General features: G+C 39.1%; 1 protein-coding gene across 4 annotated transcripts in view; it reads left to right on the plus strand.

The window, feature by feature from the left end:
• The first annotated feature begins 402 nt into the window (after positions 1–402).
• KDM4B (lysine demethylase 4B) overlaps positions 403–16,337 on the plus strand; it is a 273,807-nt gene continuing 257,872 nt past the window's right edge. For all 4 annotated transcript variants that reach the window (XM_074308507.1, XM_074308472.1, XM_074308482.1 and 1 more), the window contains exon 1: positions 403–534. The gene's annotated coding sequence lies outside the window, so the exon portion shown is untranslated. The remainder of the gene's footprint in view (positions 535–16,337) is intronic.

Here is a 16,337-nt window from a genome sequence, read left to right on the forward strand (position 1 = left end):
CTTGCAGCCAATAGTGATTCAATTTAGTGCAGCCGGTAGGCGGGCCTTAAGGCACCGTTGTCAATCCGGGGCTGTTTAGCCATTGGGTTGGTCGAGAGTGGCTGAATGGTGTTCGTCAGGTCCAATGGGAGTGTGGCCGGGCAGCAGGCACGTGGGAGGGTCGGCAGTCCTGCGAGCTAGTCCAATGAGGAGGTGCGGCCTCCCTGGAGGCCCGGCCAATCCGTGCCCGAAATCCCTCCTAGCCCACCTCTTCGCTGGCCAAGGGGCAGGGCCTTGCCTTGTTGATCGGCGGAGCGGAGGGGGAGGGGCGGAGCTGTCAGCCGTGGCCAATGGGCGGGCGGGTGTGGGTGCTGGGGCCAATGGCGGCCGGGGCGGTGCGGGCCCATCGCGGATAGAGCTTCTGCTGCGGTGGGGTCGAGTGCTGGCCGAGCTAGCGAGTGAAGGGGCCCGGCCGGAGCTAAGGAGCCAGAGGCGGCTGGCCCAGCCACCCCGCGACGGACTGACGAAGCTGACGCGCCGGGCAGCAACCATCGGGTAAGGCCCGAGGGTGCTTTGCCTCGGCGGAGGGAGGCCCAAGCTGGAGCAGTCTCTTCCCCCCCCATCCCCCGCCCCGTTCACTCTGGGCCGAGGCCGCCCCCTCACACCCCCCGGGAAGCGGTGGGTGTGCGGGGCCGAGCCGAGCCGGTCTAGAAAGGGCGAGCTCGATGACGAGCCCGGCGGAGACAGAGAGAGCGCGGCCGGTCGCGGGCCTGCGCCCTGCCGGGGCTGGGGCTGGGGAGCGAGCTCCGCCGCCCCGGTGCGTCCCGGGCCCGGCCTGGCTCCTCTCCCCTCCTCCATAGCGGCTCCTCCGCCGCCGCCCTCCCCCGCTCATTGTCTCCAGCGCCCCGCCTGGCCGTTCGGGTCCCAGCGCCTGGGCCGGGGCCGGGGCCGGGGCGGGGATGTGGGGGCGGGGGCGGGGGCGGTGTCCCCTGTTCAGGCCCCGACCCGGCGGGGCTGGCGAGGGGCGGTTAGATGCGTTAACTGCCCCGGCCGGTGGGGGGCCCCCTCCCCCTCCCCCCTCCCCCTCTCTCCTCCCGATCCCCAACCCCTGTCTTCCCAGAGCCGGGAAATAGTGCTTGGCAGGCTCCCCAGCCGCCCCCAGGCTCCGCGGCAGCCCCCGGCCCCGACGCCGCGCCGGGCGAGCTGCTTTCCGGGCAGGTCGCCCGCTCCACCCGGGGGAGGCGGGGAACGCGCTCCGCTCGGAGGCTCGGGAGCCTGGTCGGCGGCGCCCGCCGGCTGTCACCCGGCCTGCGCCGGTCCGGCCCGGCCCGAGCAGGAGGAGGAGGAGGAGGGGCTGGGACACAATGGGGACCGCGGTGTCCGGGGAGGGGGAGGGCGTCGCGCGTGGCCGGTGCGTTCTCTTTCTTTCCACTGAGCCCAAGGAGGGGTGCGGGAGATGGGAGTTGGGGCTTCGTTGGCCGGATTTTTGCTCGGGGCCGTTTTTTGTTTTGAGTGGGTGGAAATGCTGCGTTTGGGTAGAGGGTAGCTGCCCGGCACAAAAGACTCCTCGGGTGACAATTGTGGGTGGTCCCTACACACCCTTGCAAATGAGGTGTTAATGATTTTTTTTTTTAAAGCCCTACTACATTTGAAGAAGTAAGGCCAGGCCCAAAAACTGCGGTCGTGAAGGGGGCGTCACTAATGTTTGTAACCATCCTTGGGGGTACAGAAGTTGAGTCCTTGTAAGTGGAGGTGGGAAGGGCTGATTTCGAAGCCACAAAATCCAGTCCTATTACTTTTCGAATGTGGACAGACTAGGAAACTGATTGTGGAATTGATACATTCTTATAATAGTTGTAATCTTAAGCAGTAGTTTCGGACTTTTCGTCTCTGGGACCAGCAAACACAGCTCCCAATGGGATAGACCGAAAAGGTTAGCCAATGAGCCTAAGTAGGAGAACTGGGCTGGTTATTTAAAAATGGTTGTTTGGTTTGGAATCACTGCATACTGGTTGTCTTCTTGAGATTAGGAAGTTGTCAATCCTCTGTATTCGTGATAATTGATTTGAGTTGTTTTTCGGACAATCCATAGAGCCCTACTATGAGATTACACGAGGCACATGAATTTTTCTTCCACGTTTTTTATTTTTGTTTATTGGAACTGAGCTAGGGCATCCTGACAACCTAGTAAGGCGATGGATGCAAACTAGAAAAATTACTTTAAAACTCCATTAAATGTGCATTGATATGGTAAAATTACCTTGTCAGGTTAATTTTTTTCGTAAAATAATGATTATACTAGGTAGAAATGCTGCTTATGCATTTAAAGAGACAGAAGAGTATAATGAGAAAAGCATCCAAACTGGAGCCCCAGGTTCCTGGATTTTATTGCTTACTGCTCATCTGATCCTGTTTGTTTCCATATTTATGTAGCAAATCTCTTTAAAGGATATTACCTTATTTCATTATTCCCATTTATCAGATAAACTGAGAAGCAATGTTTTTTGATTTCAAGAGAAAAAAATCATAGCTTTACTATTCCTTGGATTATACTTTAGTGAATTACTGAGACTGAAAAATTTATTAAATTATGATGATTTTTTGTGATTATTGTTTCGAACTTACCTTATCCTCATAGCGTGTAACGTTGTAAAAGTCTTTTTGTCTTAGTGTGGGATCTATCAGATCTGTGTTCTAAATACCCAGGGTCACCTCCATGTCACAGTGAAAGTAGAAATTTAGTAAAAGCTACATTTCTAAAAAATAAAATCATCCAGAAGAGCAATCTTACTTCAAACAATTGAATATTTGTCAAGGTAGAATTAAAAAAAAAAATCACCAAATTAGTTTGAAAGAAAAAACATAGAATAAAAGGAATGGCTGCAGAGACTTCCATAAAATTTAAGAGTTATTCACCTTTTTTGTGCCTCCTTGGAAATCTGGGGAAACTACTCCCTTTGTAGGATAATGTTTTTTACTGCATAAAATAAAATATATCCTAAATAAAGGAAACCAATTACATTGAAATAGTTACTAAAATAGTTTTAAGAACAAGTTTATGAACCCAAGTTTAAGAAATCTTTTGTTTTCCAGTTATATAGGATTAGAGGATCTTTCTTTTTTGTACCATTAGGAAATAGGAATTTAGCTTACCTGACTACATTTAAATCTATCAGAATCCAAACCCACTTTTCCCCCCACAATAGTGTAAGGTCCATTTCTTTTATATTTTGGCTTTTTGTCCTTGAGCAAATCTGGTATCTTAAACTTGTCCCACCGAGTTTGAGGAAGTGCCACTTTAGTGAAGTTATGGTCTGTTTCTAGAGTCAAAGCAGCAAATAGCTGTCCTGGTCTAGTTGTAGGACTGCTTAGGACTGTCCTGCTCTATCTATGGCTGCATTTTAACTCTTTTGAGTTTTTATCCTTACTGATAATACCTAATAGAAAAGTTGTCCTTTTTAAAAATGAAAATGTATTGTCAGATACAGACTATATATATATATATTCACTATTTGGTTTCTCATCTCTGCTCACTGTTTTAAGGAGTGACTGAAATCGGTAGAACCATTTTAAAACAGTTATATAATTCAATACTTCAGTGTTTATAAGTATTTGCAAACTTGATTTTGTACCTCTCTACCTCTCCTCTCTGCCTACTACACCCTATAATAGAGCTGCTTCCAGATAGCCAAATAGATGACACTGCCTATTTTATAGGTTCAGGTGATGAATAAGCCAAAAGGTCTTGGGTAAATGGACAAAAGAAATGCCCCTTAATGAATTACTTGCCCATTAAACAGCTTTAGTTCTTTTCTTTAGAGCTATTTGTTTTCAGTAACAAAAGTAACAATTTAGGACCCTTAGTCTTTAACTCTCTTCTTGATTTAATGCTTTTGATTTCCCTACTCCATGACCCTAATTTCCATGGTTTCTTTAATACTTATTTTCCATGGTTCTCTTCTGACACATCATTTTATTTTCTTTCTCCTTTCCCTATTTACACCCAATTCTTTGGATGGTCTCTAAAGCTCGGGGTACTTGTTACACCTCTTCATATTCTTCATTGGGGCACCTATGAACTCTTGGCTTCCACTATCATTTCTGTTGATTTACTCCCAACTGTACTATAGTTGTACACCTAGCTCACAACATTTAGAATCAGATTAAAATGTAATTGAGAAATATTTGACAAAGATAAAATTACATTTTTAAACTGTCAGTATTTAACTTGCACAGATCCTTATGTAGTTTAGTGGCCCCCTGTCTCTTTCAAGAGCTTGTTGTCCTTGTATCCTATTTTTCCACTTGCCTAATGGAACAGTTCCTTTTGACTATTCTGCCCTCCCCCTCCAAATCTGCACATTTGATACATCATCAACAACATTTCCCTCTTATCTCTTCATCTGGTCTTTACCTATATCCCCTTTACTGTTTCTAATGATATGTCTAGGTAAAAGTGTTCTTTGGCTAGCCTGGGGTCCCTGGACCCCCCCTTAATCAAGGGGGTCTTTGAACTTGGATGGGGGGAAATTACATTTTTGTTTCAATATAACTAACTTCCTTGGTAATTCTATGTATTTTATTTTATGCATTTAAAAGTATCTGAGAAGGGGTCCATAGGCTTCATGAGATTCCCCAGTGGTTTTTAATGCACCTCCCAAAAAAGTTTAAGAAACCTTTGATCTAATTTGTCATCAACTTCAATGGCTTCTTCCTTGCAGTATTATCGTTGTTTTTGTGGCATTATCTTGAGAATCACAGAATTTTATCCTTAGAAGGGATCTAAGAAGTCATCTGGTTTAATTTTTCCTGGAATCCTCTCTTTACCACATCTCTAACAAGTGATCTTCCAGTCTTCATTTGCAGCTTCTAATTCTGTTACTGCTAATTACAACCATTTATTTATGTCTTTTCCTGACATCTCCTTCTCTTTTTCCCCTCCCTTCCAACTCCCCCACAGCTACACATCTCTGGTTCTTTCTGTGGAATGATTTCAAGTGCTTTCTAATGGTGGTTAATTCACTTTGGACCGATATGATGTTATTAAAGTAGAGGACAGTAAGACTTAACCCATTCTGGAAACTAGGATTATAAGATTACTGATTTAGAACTGAAAGGAATCTTAGAAGCTATTTCGTCCATCCTCTTCATTCTATGGATCAGAAAGACACTAAAATACGCAGGGGTTAAGTGACTTAAGCAAAGTCAAACAACTATTAATGTGTCCTAAGATTGTTTTATCTTTTCTTTTGGGGTCTGTCATCTCATTTTACATATGGTGATTTTTCACCTAAAGCCTTTGAACCTTTTACCTAAGGATTGTGGTCTAAACACACATTTGTACTTGAGATGAGCAAATATGATTTTATTAAATTTTATTAAGTTTTATTAAGTATTCCTATTATGTACATATAAAACACTTTGTAAGATATTGGGGGAAGGTCCAAAATTTATATAAAGCCTTCAATAATTTACAGTCTGTCAATCTTTTAAGTGTTAAGTGCTTAAAGGTAGCAATACAGGTAGCTCTAATACAGAATAAAGTTTCAGAGTTACAAAACAGAATATGGAATAAGGAAGGTCTCAAGGAATGCCATTATCTAGCTAGGGGATCAGAGAAAGCTTCTTGAAGGAAGTTTTTGTTTCATTTGGATTTAAAAGTATGGATGACATTTCAACAAGTGAAGATGGGGAAAGTCAACATTCCAAACATAAAAAATAAATCTGAGGGTAAATAAAAACTATTAATAAAAAAAAAAAATCTGAGTAAAGACATGGAATGTGAGACTGCAGTGTACTTGAAGGGCAAAGCACTGTCCAGTTTGAATGGAGTATATTATACTTGTGCATAAGACTGAAAAACAGTAGTTTGGTCACTAAAAATTTAAAAAGTCAGAAAAAACAAGTTGGACTTCATTATAGTCAATGGAGTCACAGATTCATAGGTTTCAAATTGAAAAGGATCTTAGAAAAAAATAGGTTTCTCCTTTTTGTCCCTTTCTAGATTCCGTAATCTAGAAAGCCATTGAAGATTTTTGAGTACCATGCTCAGAATAGATGGCCAGACTAGGTGGTGTACATAAGAAAGATTATTCCATTACAGATCAGTTCACATCCTACTTAATGCAAGACACTTTTCCAGGTCATGCCTCATTCTATCTGGGATTATTACACTCCCATTTATTCTTTGTGGATATGTCTTGTATGTATGTGGTTTATTGTAGATTGTTCCATGTTAACTTGAACTCCTCGAAGGCAGGTACTATTATTGCCTTTCTTTTTATCTCCACTTAGCACAGTATCTGGTACATAAGGAAAGCACTTAAATGTTTATTGGAGAAAGAATCTTTGAGACTGTAGGTTCATACAAATTTTAGTAGTCTGCATTGAGGTTGGGGATAATAATGGCCTAAATTAGAATGGTGGTTGTGGGAACAGAGAGGGAGAGAGTTTACACAAGGCATCTTTTGGAAAGAGAAAGAACAGAATCTTATAGCTTCCTCTTTATCTTTTGAGTGAAATCAGATAACCAACCCCCAGGTTACATTAGGGAGAATGGAGGTGCCACAGATCTGAATGAATGAAACACTATTCATAAATAGGAGTAATTAGGAGAAGAAAGTAAAAACAGAATTCTTAGCAGGTTTAGGGGGGGGAATAAACCTAATCTTAGGACATGTTAACTTTGGGTGGGACACCTTGGACTTTCCCCAGAAAATTGAATTTATGCAGTAGATTTAACTTCAGTAGATGAAATATAAATGTGGGAAATTAAATTCATCCTCATTCAATATAGTTTCACCTCATTGGATTTGGTAAATTGTTCAATCCATTTCAATCTTTTTGGTTCCTTATTTTTGTCACTCAGGATGAGATCAGTTGTGCATAATTCAGAATACTTGTGAGGAACAATTAAAATGATGTATGTAAAGATATTTGTAAATCTTAAAATGTTATATAAATGTGCTGATATTATTGATGTTAGTAGTATTGAAGTGATTGAATATATTCTCTATCATGTAGGATTACCAACTTCAAAACAATTTCATTAAGAAATACTTGCCATTTTGGAAGTTACAAGCTCAAGAAACCAATCTCAACTATGTCTTTAAAGTTTGAAAAATAATCTTTAAAATGTCTCTTTACTCATATAACTGATTTAAAAAAAATGTTGAATAGACTAGGACAAAGGACAGATCCTTGGGCAAATTCATCAAAGATATTTAGATTGACATTGACATATTAACCCCTACTCTTTGTGGTTTAGTCATTCATCCACTTAAGTTGCACTGTCTTCCAGTTTTGCCTTTGCATCACATTCTCAAGTCATGCTACAAATGACATTGTCAAATGCTACTTAGTACTTCTGTGGCCTTTTGGACAACATAGTGTAGGAGATTTATTGGATTCAGTAACACTAGTTCAAATTCTCCTTTTGACACCTAGTTTTATAACATAGGCATTTAACCTTACTGAGTTTGTCCCTTATATTAAATGAGAATAATTATGAGTAGAACTTACCTGAATTGTTGAGATTCAAATGTGATAATATGATATCTTAAATTGATACATTAATGTTGTTATTACTATGACCTTGTGACACTTCAATTCATTTGTAAAATGAGGTCAGAGGTGATGATTTTCTTTTTAAGTAATCTTTTTAACCAGTAAAAACCCATCTTCTCTCCCCAATTCTCTAAGAAGACAAATTCTCATTTACAGACATGAATAGTTAGAGCAAAACAAATGACCAAAAGTTTTATATTCACCTTTTGAGACTTCTCTATCATATGGAATTTTTTTCATTGGAATTATACTTAATCATCATTCTGATCCGGATTTCTTAATCTTTCAGAGATTTTTTCCCTTTGCAATATTGTATTTAGATAAATTGTTCTGCTTACTTCCTACAAGTCTTCTATAGATTTCTCTGAACACAAACCTTCATTATCTCTTAAAAGAGATACCCATTCCAAAATATGTTAAATCATTCCCCAACTGTTAGGTTCTCTTTCAGTTTCCAATCCTTTACCACCACAAAAAGAACTATATCTGGAAATCCTTATAGTTTGTTTTATTTTATGATTAACCCCTCCCTTAATCTATCTTTCCTCAAATTTCCCCATTCTTTTCTTCCTTTTCCATCTATTTTCCTTTTGAGTAAAATGAATATCTTTAGCCACTTTTGTGTATTTTCTTCCCATTGACCAATTCCATTGAGAATGATGTTCAGGTTGTCAGCCATTTCTTCAGCTCCTTCTTTGTATAGACTACTACTTGTACATGCCAATTGCTAATTTCCTTTAACCTTCCTCTCTTCCCTATTTTTCCACTCCCTTTCCATTAAAAAAAAAAATCATTGACATAACAAAACCTTCCTATATAATTAAACTACTTCTGTAATTCCTGAATATTAGATTGGGGACTGGGAAGAAGGGAACACCTGTATTATCTTCCCTTGTAAAATGTAAGCAGTTTGTCCTTATTTTAGTCCCATACCTTTTTGAAATTTGTTTATGCTTACCTTTTTATGTTTTTTTTAAATTAAAACTTTTTTTGTTTTCAAAACATATTCATGGGTAATTTTTCAACATTAACCCTTGCAAAACCTTGTGTTCCAATTTTCTCCCCCATTCTCCCATCTCCCCCAGATGGTAAATAATCCAATATATGTTAAACATGGTAGAAATATATGTTAAATCAAATATATGCATACATATTCATACAACTATTTTGCTGCAAAAGAAAAATCAAATCAAACAGGAAAAAAGATTAGAAAGAAAATAAAATGAAAGCAAACAACAAAAAGAGTGAGGATGCTATGTTGTGAACCACACTCAGTTCCCACAGTACTCTCTCTGGGTATAGGTGGCTCTCCATCACAAGATCATTGGAACTGGTCTGAATTATCTTATTGTTGAAGAGACCCACATTCATTAACATTGATCATTGTATAGTCTTCTATAATAATGTTGCCGTGTATACTGATCTCCTGGTTCTGTTCATTTCATTTAGCATCAGTTTATGTAAGTCTCTCCAGGACTCTCTTAAGTCATCCTACTGGTTATTTCTTACAGAAACAATAATATTCCATAACATTCATATAATTTTATTCAGCTATTCCTCAGATGATGGGCATCCACGCAGTTTCTAATTCCTTGCCACTACAAAGAGGGCTGCCACAAACATTTTTGCACATGTGGATCTCTTTCCCTCCTTTAAGATCTCTTTGGGATATAAATCCAGTAGGAACATTGCTGAGTTAAAGGGTTTGCACAGTTTGATAACTCTTTGGACTTAGTTCCAGATTGCTCTCCAGAATTGTTGGATCCCTTCACAGTTCCACCAACAATGTATTAGTGTTCCAGTTTTCCCATCCCTTCCAACGTTCATCGTTATCTTTTCTGAGAGGTGTGCAGTGGTATCTCACAGTTATCTTAATTTACATTTCTTTGATCAATAGTGATTTAGAACACCTTTTCTTTATGTTTCTTTTGTTTCTTATGTTGACACTTCATAATTTCTCTGTAGCTCTGGTCTTTTCATCAGGACAATTTCTCTGTAGCTCTGGTCTTTTCATCAGGACAACTTGGAAGTTCTTCATAGAAATTCATCTTCCCCCTTCTCTCCCCATACATAGTTTTTTATCCATTGTGTTGCTGGATAAATTGTTCTTAATTGTAACCCTGTATCTTTTGCCTATTTGAGTATTATATTTTATTCGAAGTCTCAGCACTTTTACAATGGAGGCTGCTAATTCATGTGACTCCAACTGTTGCTTTTCAGTACTTGAATTCTTTCTTTTTGGCTGTTTGCAGTATTTTTTCTTTGACCTGAAAGTTCTGGATTTTGGCCAGAATATTACTGGAGTTTTCATTTTGAAGTTTCTGGAGGTGACCAGTAACTTCTATTTCCACTATTGTGCTGTGTTATGGGCCAGAACTCTGTACTTGTAACAAGGATACTTATAAGGTGTTAAGTCAGTGGAATTGATACCCCTTTGGATTCGGCGCAAGAATACAGAGTTAAATGAGGTCTAGTGATGGTGCAGAGTCCCCTGTAAAGGAATTTACAGACCCGAAAACCTGGATTGATAAAGGAGGTTTATTATGGGGTTTGGAAGTAAAGTTAAAGTCTAGTTAGTAAAAGGTGAAGGTAGAGATAAAAGGGCACCGGAAATAGAATTCTAGTGGACAGAGCTCCCTGGCAAGCCAGGTGTAAGGCTGCCATGTTAGAAACCTTTGGAAAGAGAGAGCTCCAGTTTGGCTCTTTTATAATGAGAAATTTAGCTAAAGGGGCCTGTGGGTGGTGTCCCAATTTTGGGTGGGGACTGTGACAGGCCCAGATTTCCTATTAAAATTCAAAAGGGTGCTTTTGATGAGGATTTGTGTGAATCAAAAGTCCTAGCTTCTTGAATTGATAATGTATCAGCTAGGAGGGGCTGGGAATCAGAAAGGAATAAATCAATCTGAAAGGACTAGTTTCATAAAGGGAGCACAACCCACAACAATATTATGATTGGTTTATACTTAGTACACTGCATATAAGCTGGGACAAACTCAGTCAGACAGATTCATTTCATCTCCCACCTTTGTGGTAGCTGGAGGCTGGAGCACAAGCCCTGGGATTGAGACAAACTTCAAGACAGAGACCATTGTGGTGGTCTCTTGCCTCCCCCACAGAAATCAAGACACATTCCGGAGGACCTCAAGAAATCTAGCCCAGGCCCCAGACAAGGAGACAGACTGAAGGAAAACAATAAAGACTTTTGGACTTTATCACCTGGCTATTTTTGTGGTGATTTCTCTGCTGAAAAGAAGGCTGCTCCAGAAAACCAAACAGAACACAACAGTGGGTGTTCTGATTTTGTTTACTCATTCTTCCCCCTGTTATTGGACTTAGGAGTTAGGACTTACTTGTTCTTTCCTAGAGGGAATAGCTGGGCTGATCTTCTTGCTGCTTTCTTGGGGTAGTAATTTTTCTGTTATTCCAAGTTTTCAAGGACAGCTCAGATTGGGAAATCTGCAGTTTTCCCAAAGTGATCTGATCCAAGGGGAGCTGGTAACTAAATACCTACTCTTCTTCCCCACCCCTCTATTCCTACCTCTCTCACTTCTGCCTATACTTGACCTGGTTTGGGTCAGAGCAACAGACCTGTCAATTTGTTACCTTAGGAGTTTTAGTAGACTCAGCCACTATCAATCAGTTACATAGAATGTTTTTCTGTGGGACTAGAAGTTGGAATTGCGATCTCACATGAGGGTCTGAGCCACACAGCTACTGCTTGTTTCCAAACATGCTCCACATTCAATACATAGTCTAAGGACCACAATTGCTTCTCAGTCCATCCTGGATCTAAGAAGTGATTGACAAAGCTGCCAATTGGCATCTATTTCTGCACCCTCCCCAAGGTTCAGTGCCTTGGTTTGGATCTGGGATCTCTTCTAACTTTGGATTGTGGTTGTTCTTTTTTAATTTTTGTGGGAACTCCTAGCCACCCTCTGTCCCCAAAGTCCATAGACCTTTGGGTCTGTCGCCCTGTGCTGACCTGGGCTGGAAAATGACTCTGAGCTTTTCTTGAATTTTCTCATCAGGATTCAGTCTGGTGTATTTTTTAGACCTGTTTTTAGTTTAGCTTTTTTTTTTTTTTTTTTGTGGCAGGGGGAGGGGCAGAGCTTGCTATATTTCTCTCTACTTTTCTGTCAGCTGTTTGCCTTAGATGATTTCTAAGTTGGAATCCCATGATTATAAATATTTTGATGAAATTTGTTATATTAGTTCCATTCTCCTGATCTGTCTATAATCTAGAAATCCTTTGATAAATGGAAATAAAGTTAAATTGGCATGTTCTGCTCTTTAATGAGTTCTTATTGGATCTTAGTAATCAGTGCTTCCTTGTAAGTGTTCACAAGCTAAGCATAAAATTTTGTCAGAGACTCAAAAGACAAATTCATTGTCCTGTAATTTGAAGATTGTACCTCTAATTTTATTCTCCTTTAAAAAATCATTACAACATAATCTTTGGTCCAGCAGTGTCACTAATAGGTCTGTATTCCATAGAGATCATAAAAGAAGGAAAAGGATCCATATGTGCAAAAATGTTTGTAGCAGTCTTTTTTGTACTGGCAAGGAACTGAAAATTGAGTGAATGCCCATCTGTTAGGGAATGGCTGAATAAGTTATGGTTTATGAATGTAATGGAATATTATTGTGCTTTAAGAAATGATGAGCAGGCTGATTTCAAAAAAGTTTGGAAAGACAACATGCACTGATGGTAAGTGTAGTGAGCAGAAATAAGAATGTTGTACACAATAACAATAAGAATTGTGATGATCAACTGTGGTGAACTTATCAACAATGAGGTGATTCAAGGCAGTTCCAATATATTTGGGGTGGGAAATGACTTCTGCATGCTGAGAGAGAGAACTACAGAAGACAGGATATGGAATGAAGCATAGTATTTTCACTTTTTTTTGTTTGTTTCTCATGATTTTTCCCCTTTTAGTCTGATTTTTATTGCACAACATAAATATGGAAACATGTTTAAAAGAATTGCACGTATTTAATTTACATCATATTGCTTGCTATATGGAAAAAAGAGGGAGAGGGGGAGGTAAAAGAGGGAGAGAGAAATTTTGAGCACAAAGTTTTGCAAAAGTGAATTTTTAGAACTGTCTTTACATGTATTTGGAAAAACAAAATAAAAAGAAGAGTAAAAATTAAAAAAAATCATTACATGATGGACAGAAATAACTATACCCAGAGAAGGAACACTGGGAAGCGAATGTAAATTGTTAGCACTACTGTCTATCTACCCAGGTTACTTATACCTTCGGAAGCTAATAATTAATGTGCAACAAGAAAATGGTATTTACGCACATATATTGTATCTAGGTTATATTGTAACACATGTAAAATGTATGGGATTACCTGTCATCGGGGGGAGGGAGTGGAGGGAGGGAGGGGATAATTTGGAAAAATGAATTTAAAAAAAAAATCATTACAACATCCACATCCAGTCCTTAGTATTTCTCTTGTTATTTTTCAAAGGTCATCAACAGAAACTTAACTTATGATCATCCTCAAGTCCTTTCCTTATTCTAGGATTTAATTTCATTGTTGAATGGGTACTCCCATTCTGCTTGTTTATCATAGGCTTCAGTTCTCTATTAACCATTTTTGTTGATTATTGAAGATCATTCTCTTTTGGTAAGAGAATAAAAATTATCTAAAGCAGGAGTTTCTAATGTTTTTTGTATCATAGAACCTTTTGCCAGTCCAGTGAATCCTGTGGACCCTTTCTTAGAGTAAAGTTTTCCAGTGCATAAAATAAATACATAAGATGAAAAAAGTATGGATCAATTCTCTGCTGCTTGTGCTAATTTTGGCCTAACACCATTAAGAAAACAGGTAGGTACTCCATCAGCCAGCACCACACCATATGTGGAACCATTAGTTACAGCAAATGGGTGAACTTTTGAATGCTGTGGATAAGTTCGCTTTACCTTAACAGCATACTTTACATGGATGTCCATGTTGCTAATGAGATTGACTCACACACAGCCAAAGCTTAGTGTAGTATTTGGAAGACTCTAAGGGAAAGTGTGGGAGAGGAGAGGTTAATACCAACCTCAAGGTCTACAGAGCCATTGTGCTGACCTCATTGATATTTTTATATATGTGTGTGTATATATACATACATATATATATATATGTTGTATGTGTGTGTGTGTGTGTGTGTGTATATATATATATATGCCTGTGAAACCTAGACAGTATACCTGTGCCATGTCAGGAGAACAAAAAGAAATCAAAGGTTAGTGAAAATAAGAATGGAATTTCTTTTCCATCCAAGTTCCCAGACTTGAAATCTATTCACTGGACCTTAAGTTGAGGACCTCTCATCTGAAGGGTCTTAGATCTGATTTACTCTTGGACTTGGATGGTATGCGTAAAAATGTACAGATGATACCAAGTGAGGAGGAAATAGGTAACATGGTAATTGAAAGAATTGGGATCCACAAAAGTCCAGCAAGCTAGGAAGTTAGGCCATATCTAATAATAATGAAATTTAATAGGAATCAAATGTAGTTTTGCTTTTGGGTTCAAGAAAATCATTTTCATGGATATGCAAAGGAGAGATGTGACCAGATAGCAGTTCATTTGAAAAAGGTGTGGGGAATTTGAGGGGACAGGTTGAATTCGTCATTGTGATATGTCAACCCAAAGAAAATTAACTGACTCTTTGTTCATCAAAAGAGTAACAAGGTTCAAGATTTAAGAGATGATAGTGCTATTGTTTCCCTTGGTCAGATCATACCTATAATACCTATAATATTGTCTTTTTTTGCAAAGATTCTGACAAACTGGAAAATGAATAAGATTGGTGAAGTGCTTCAAGATCACAAGGCAGCTAGAATAGCCTAGTTAATTTGCCTCGAAAGTTCTGATACTGATACTCTTAAGACTAGGTCTTGACAGACCATTTCTCTGTTGAAGAAGCTTTAGTTGTTTTTTGAACCTAGAGCAAAATACAAACAAATGCTCTTTGTAGTCTGATTCTGTGGTGATGTTTCCAAATGATTTTCCCCCTGACCTTTCCCCTTTTGTTATCAGATTGATTCAGTTTTTCATCTCTGACATTCTATATCCTACCTCCATAGCTTTGCTTAGGCAGTCTCATGCTTAAAAATACTATTCCTCTTTGGCTTCTACACCTTAGGATCCCTAACTTGTTTCAAGGCATTTTTTGGTATCACATCCATAGAGAAACCTTTCCTCTAGTAACTAGAGTTCCTCCTGTATTAGTGCAGGGATTAATTTTTATCTTTGTATCCCTAGTGCCTGGCACATAGTAGGTGCTTAATAAATACTTGTTTTATTTAATCAAATTGCACATGAGTCTTTGGATATAGAGAAGATTTAGAGGAGTCATGATAGGTGCAAAACTAATTGAAGGGCCAATTATGTGGAAGAGAATCAGCTTTAGCCTATTTGGTCCCAAGTTAGACTTAGGAGCAGCAGCTAGAACTTTGAGGGAGGCATTTTGAAACTTGATGTGGACAAAAATTCATGACTTTTGGGATTATCTGAAATAGTATGGATTCCAAGGAAATCGTAAATGCCGTTTCCCCCCTACTGGAGGTTTTTAGGCAAAAATGTTGGTTGACTATTTGTTAGGTATGTTGGATAGAATTAGCCTCTGGAGATCCTACCAGTCATAAAATTAGGGGATGTGAAGAGTTAGAATTTCTTCCTTTGGTCTGTTACTAGTTAATCTACTCTAAGTGTAGTATACTTAGTTTCTCCCATTTGGATGTAAGTTTCTTGAGGCAAAGTACTATTTCATCTTTGTTTTTATATCTCCAGTACTTAACCAAGTGCCTTATATATATTTTGTAAGAACTTGATAAAATGATTATTGATTGATTCTATAACATAGTTTTGAAAAGCCTTTCTTGGTGTCCCTAAACTTCATACAATACCTTTTAAGTCAGTTTTTCCTTTTCTTCAATTGTGGCCTTCATCTCCGTGTTCTGAGATTCTCTATATAAGTGCTCTTCAAAATTGAGTCCTTGGCACTCTGGCAGGCTAAGGCCTTGGCCTCAAATAACATGTGATCAGCCTGTAGGAGGATGAGATTGATGGGTTATCCCACTCTTCCTGTTCTTAACACATATACCCAACAAGTTGGGCATCTGGCCTATGCTCCTTATCTCCCAATACTCTCCACTGTCAGGCAAGTTTCCAACTTCCTTCTTTAACTTCTCAGTATAGTTATAACAGGTAGGATATAGAAGTAGCTGCACAGCAGTTACCTTTAGTGAAAATTTCCTCCAACTCTAGGCTCTCTATTCCATGTCTGCCAGATCAGTGGTGGTATACTGAAATAGAAAAGGGTCCCTCTGGGCAGCGTATTGACTTTTTGTTATTCTTCAGTCATTCATTTCTATCTGACTGTGACCCATGGACCACACTTTTCATGGAATTTCCTTGGCAAAGTTACTGGAGCAGTTTTTTCCTTTTCCAAGTGGATTTTAAGGCAGAAGTTAAATGACTTGCCAAGAGTTGCACAGTTATTAAGTATCTAGGTTGGATTTGAACTCGGATCCTCCTGAAATTAGGCCCAGTACTGTATTCATACTCTTATCCACTGATCCATCTAGCTGCTTTCATGTGGCCTTCATATTAACCACAGATTATTATTATTATTTTTTCAATCTGTACGGTTCAATTTATTTCACAAGCTATCTGTTGCTTAAACATTTTTAAAAATTAATTTTATAATTATAATTTTTTTTTTTAACAGTACATTGCATGGGTAATTTTTTACAACATTATCCCTTGCACTCACTTCT

This window comes from Sminthopsis crassicaudata, chromosome 1 (genome assembly GCF_048593235.1).
Source record: "Sminthopsis crassicaudata isolate SCR6 chromosome 1, ASM4859323v1, whole genome shotgun sequence".
NCBI classification, from domain to species: Eukaryota; Metazoa; Chordata; class Mammalia; order Dasyuromorphia; family Dasyuridae; genus Sminthopsis; species Sminthopsis crassicaudata.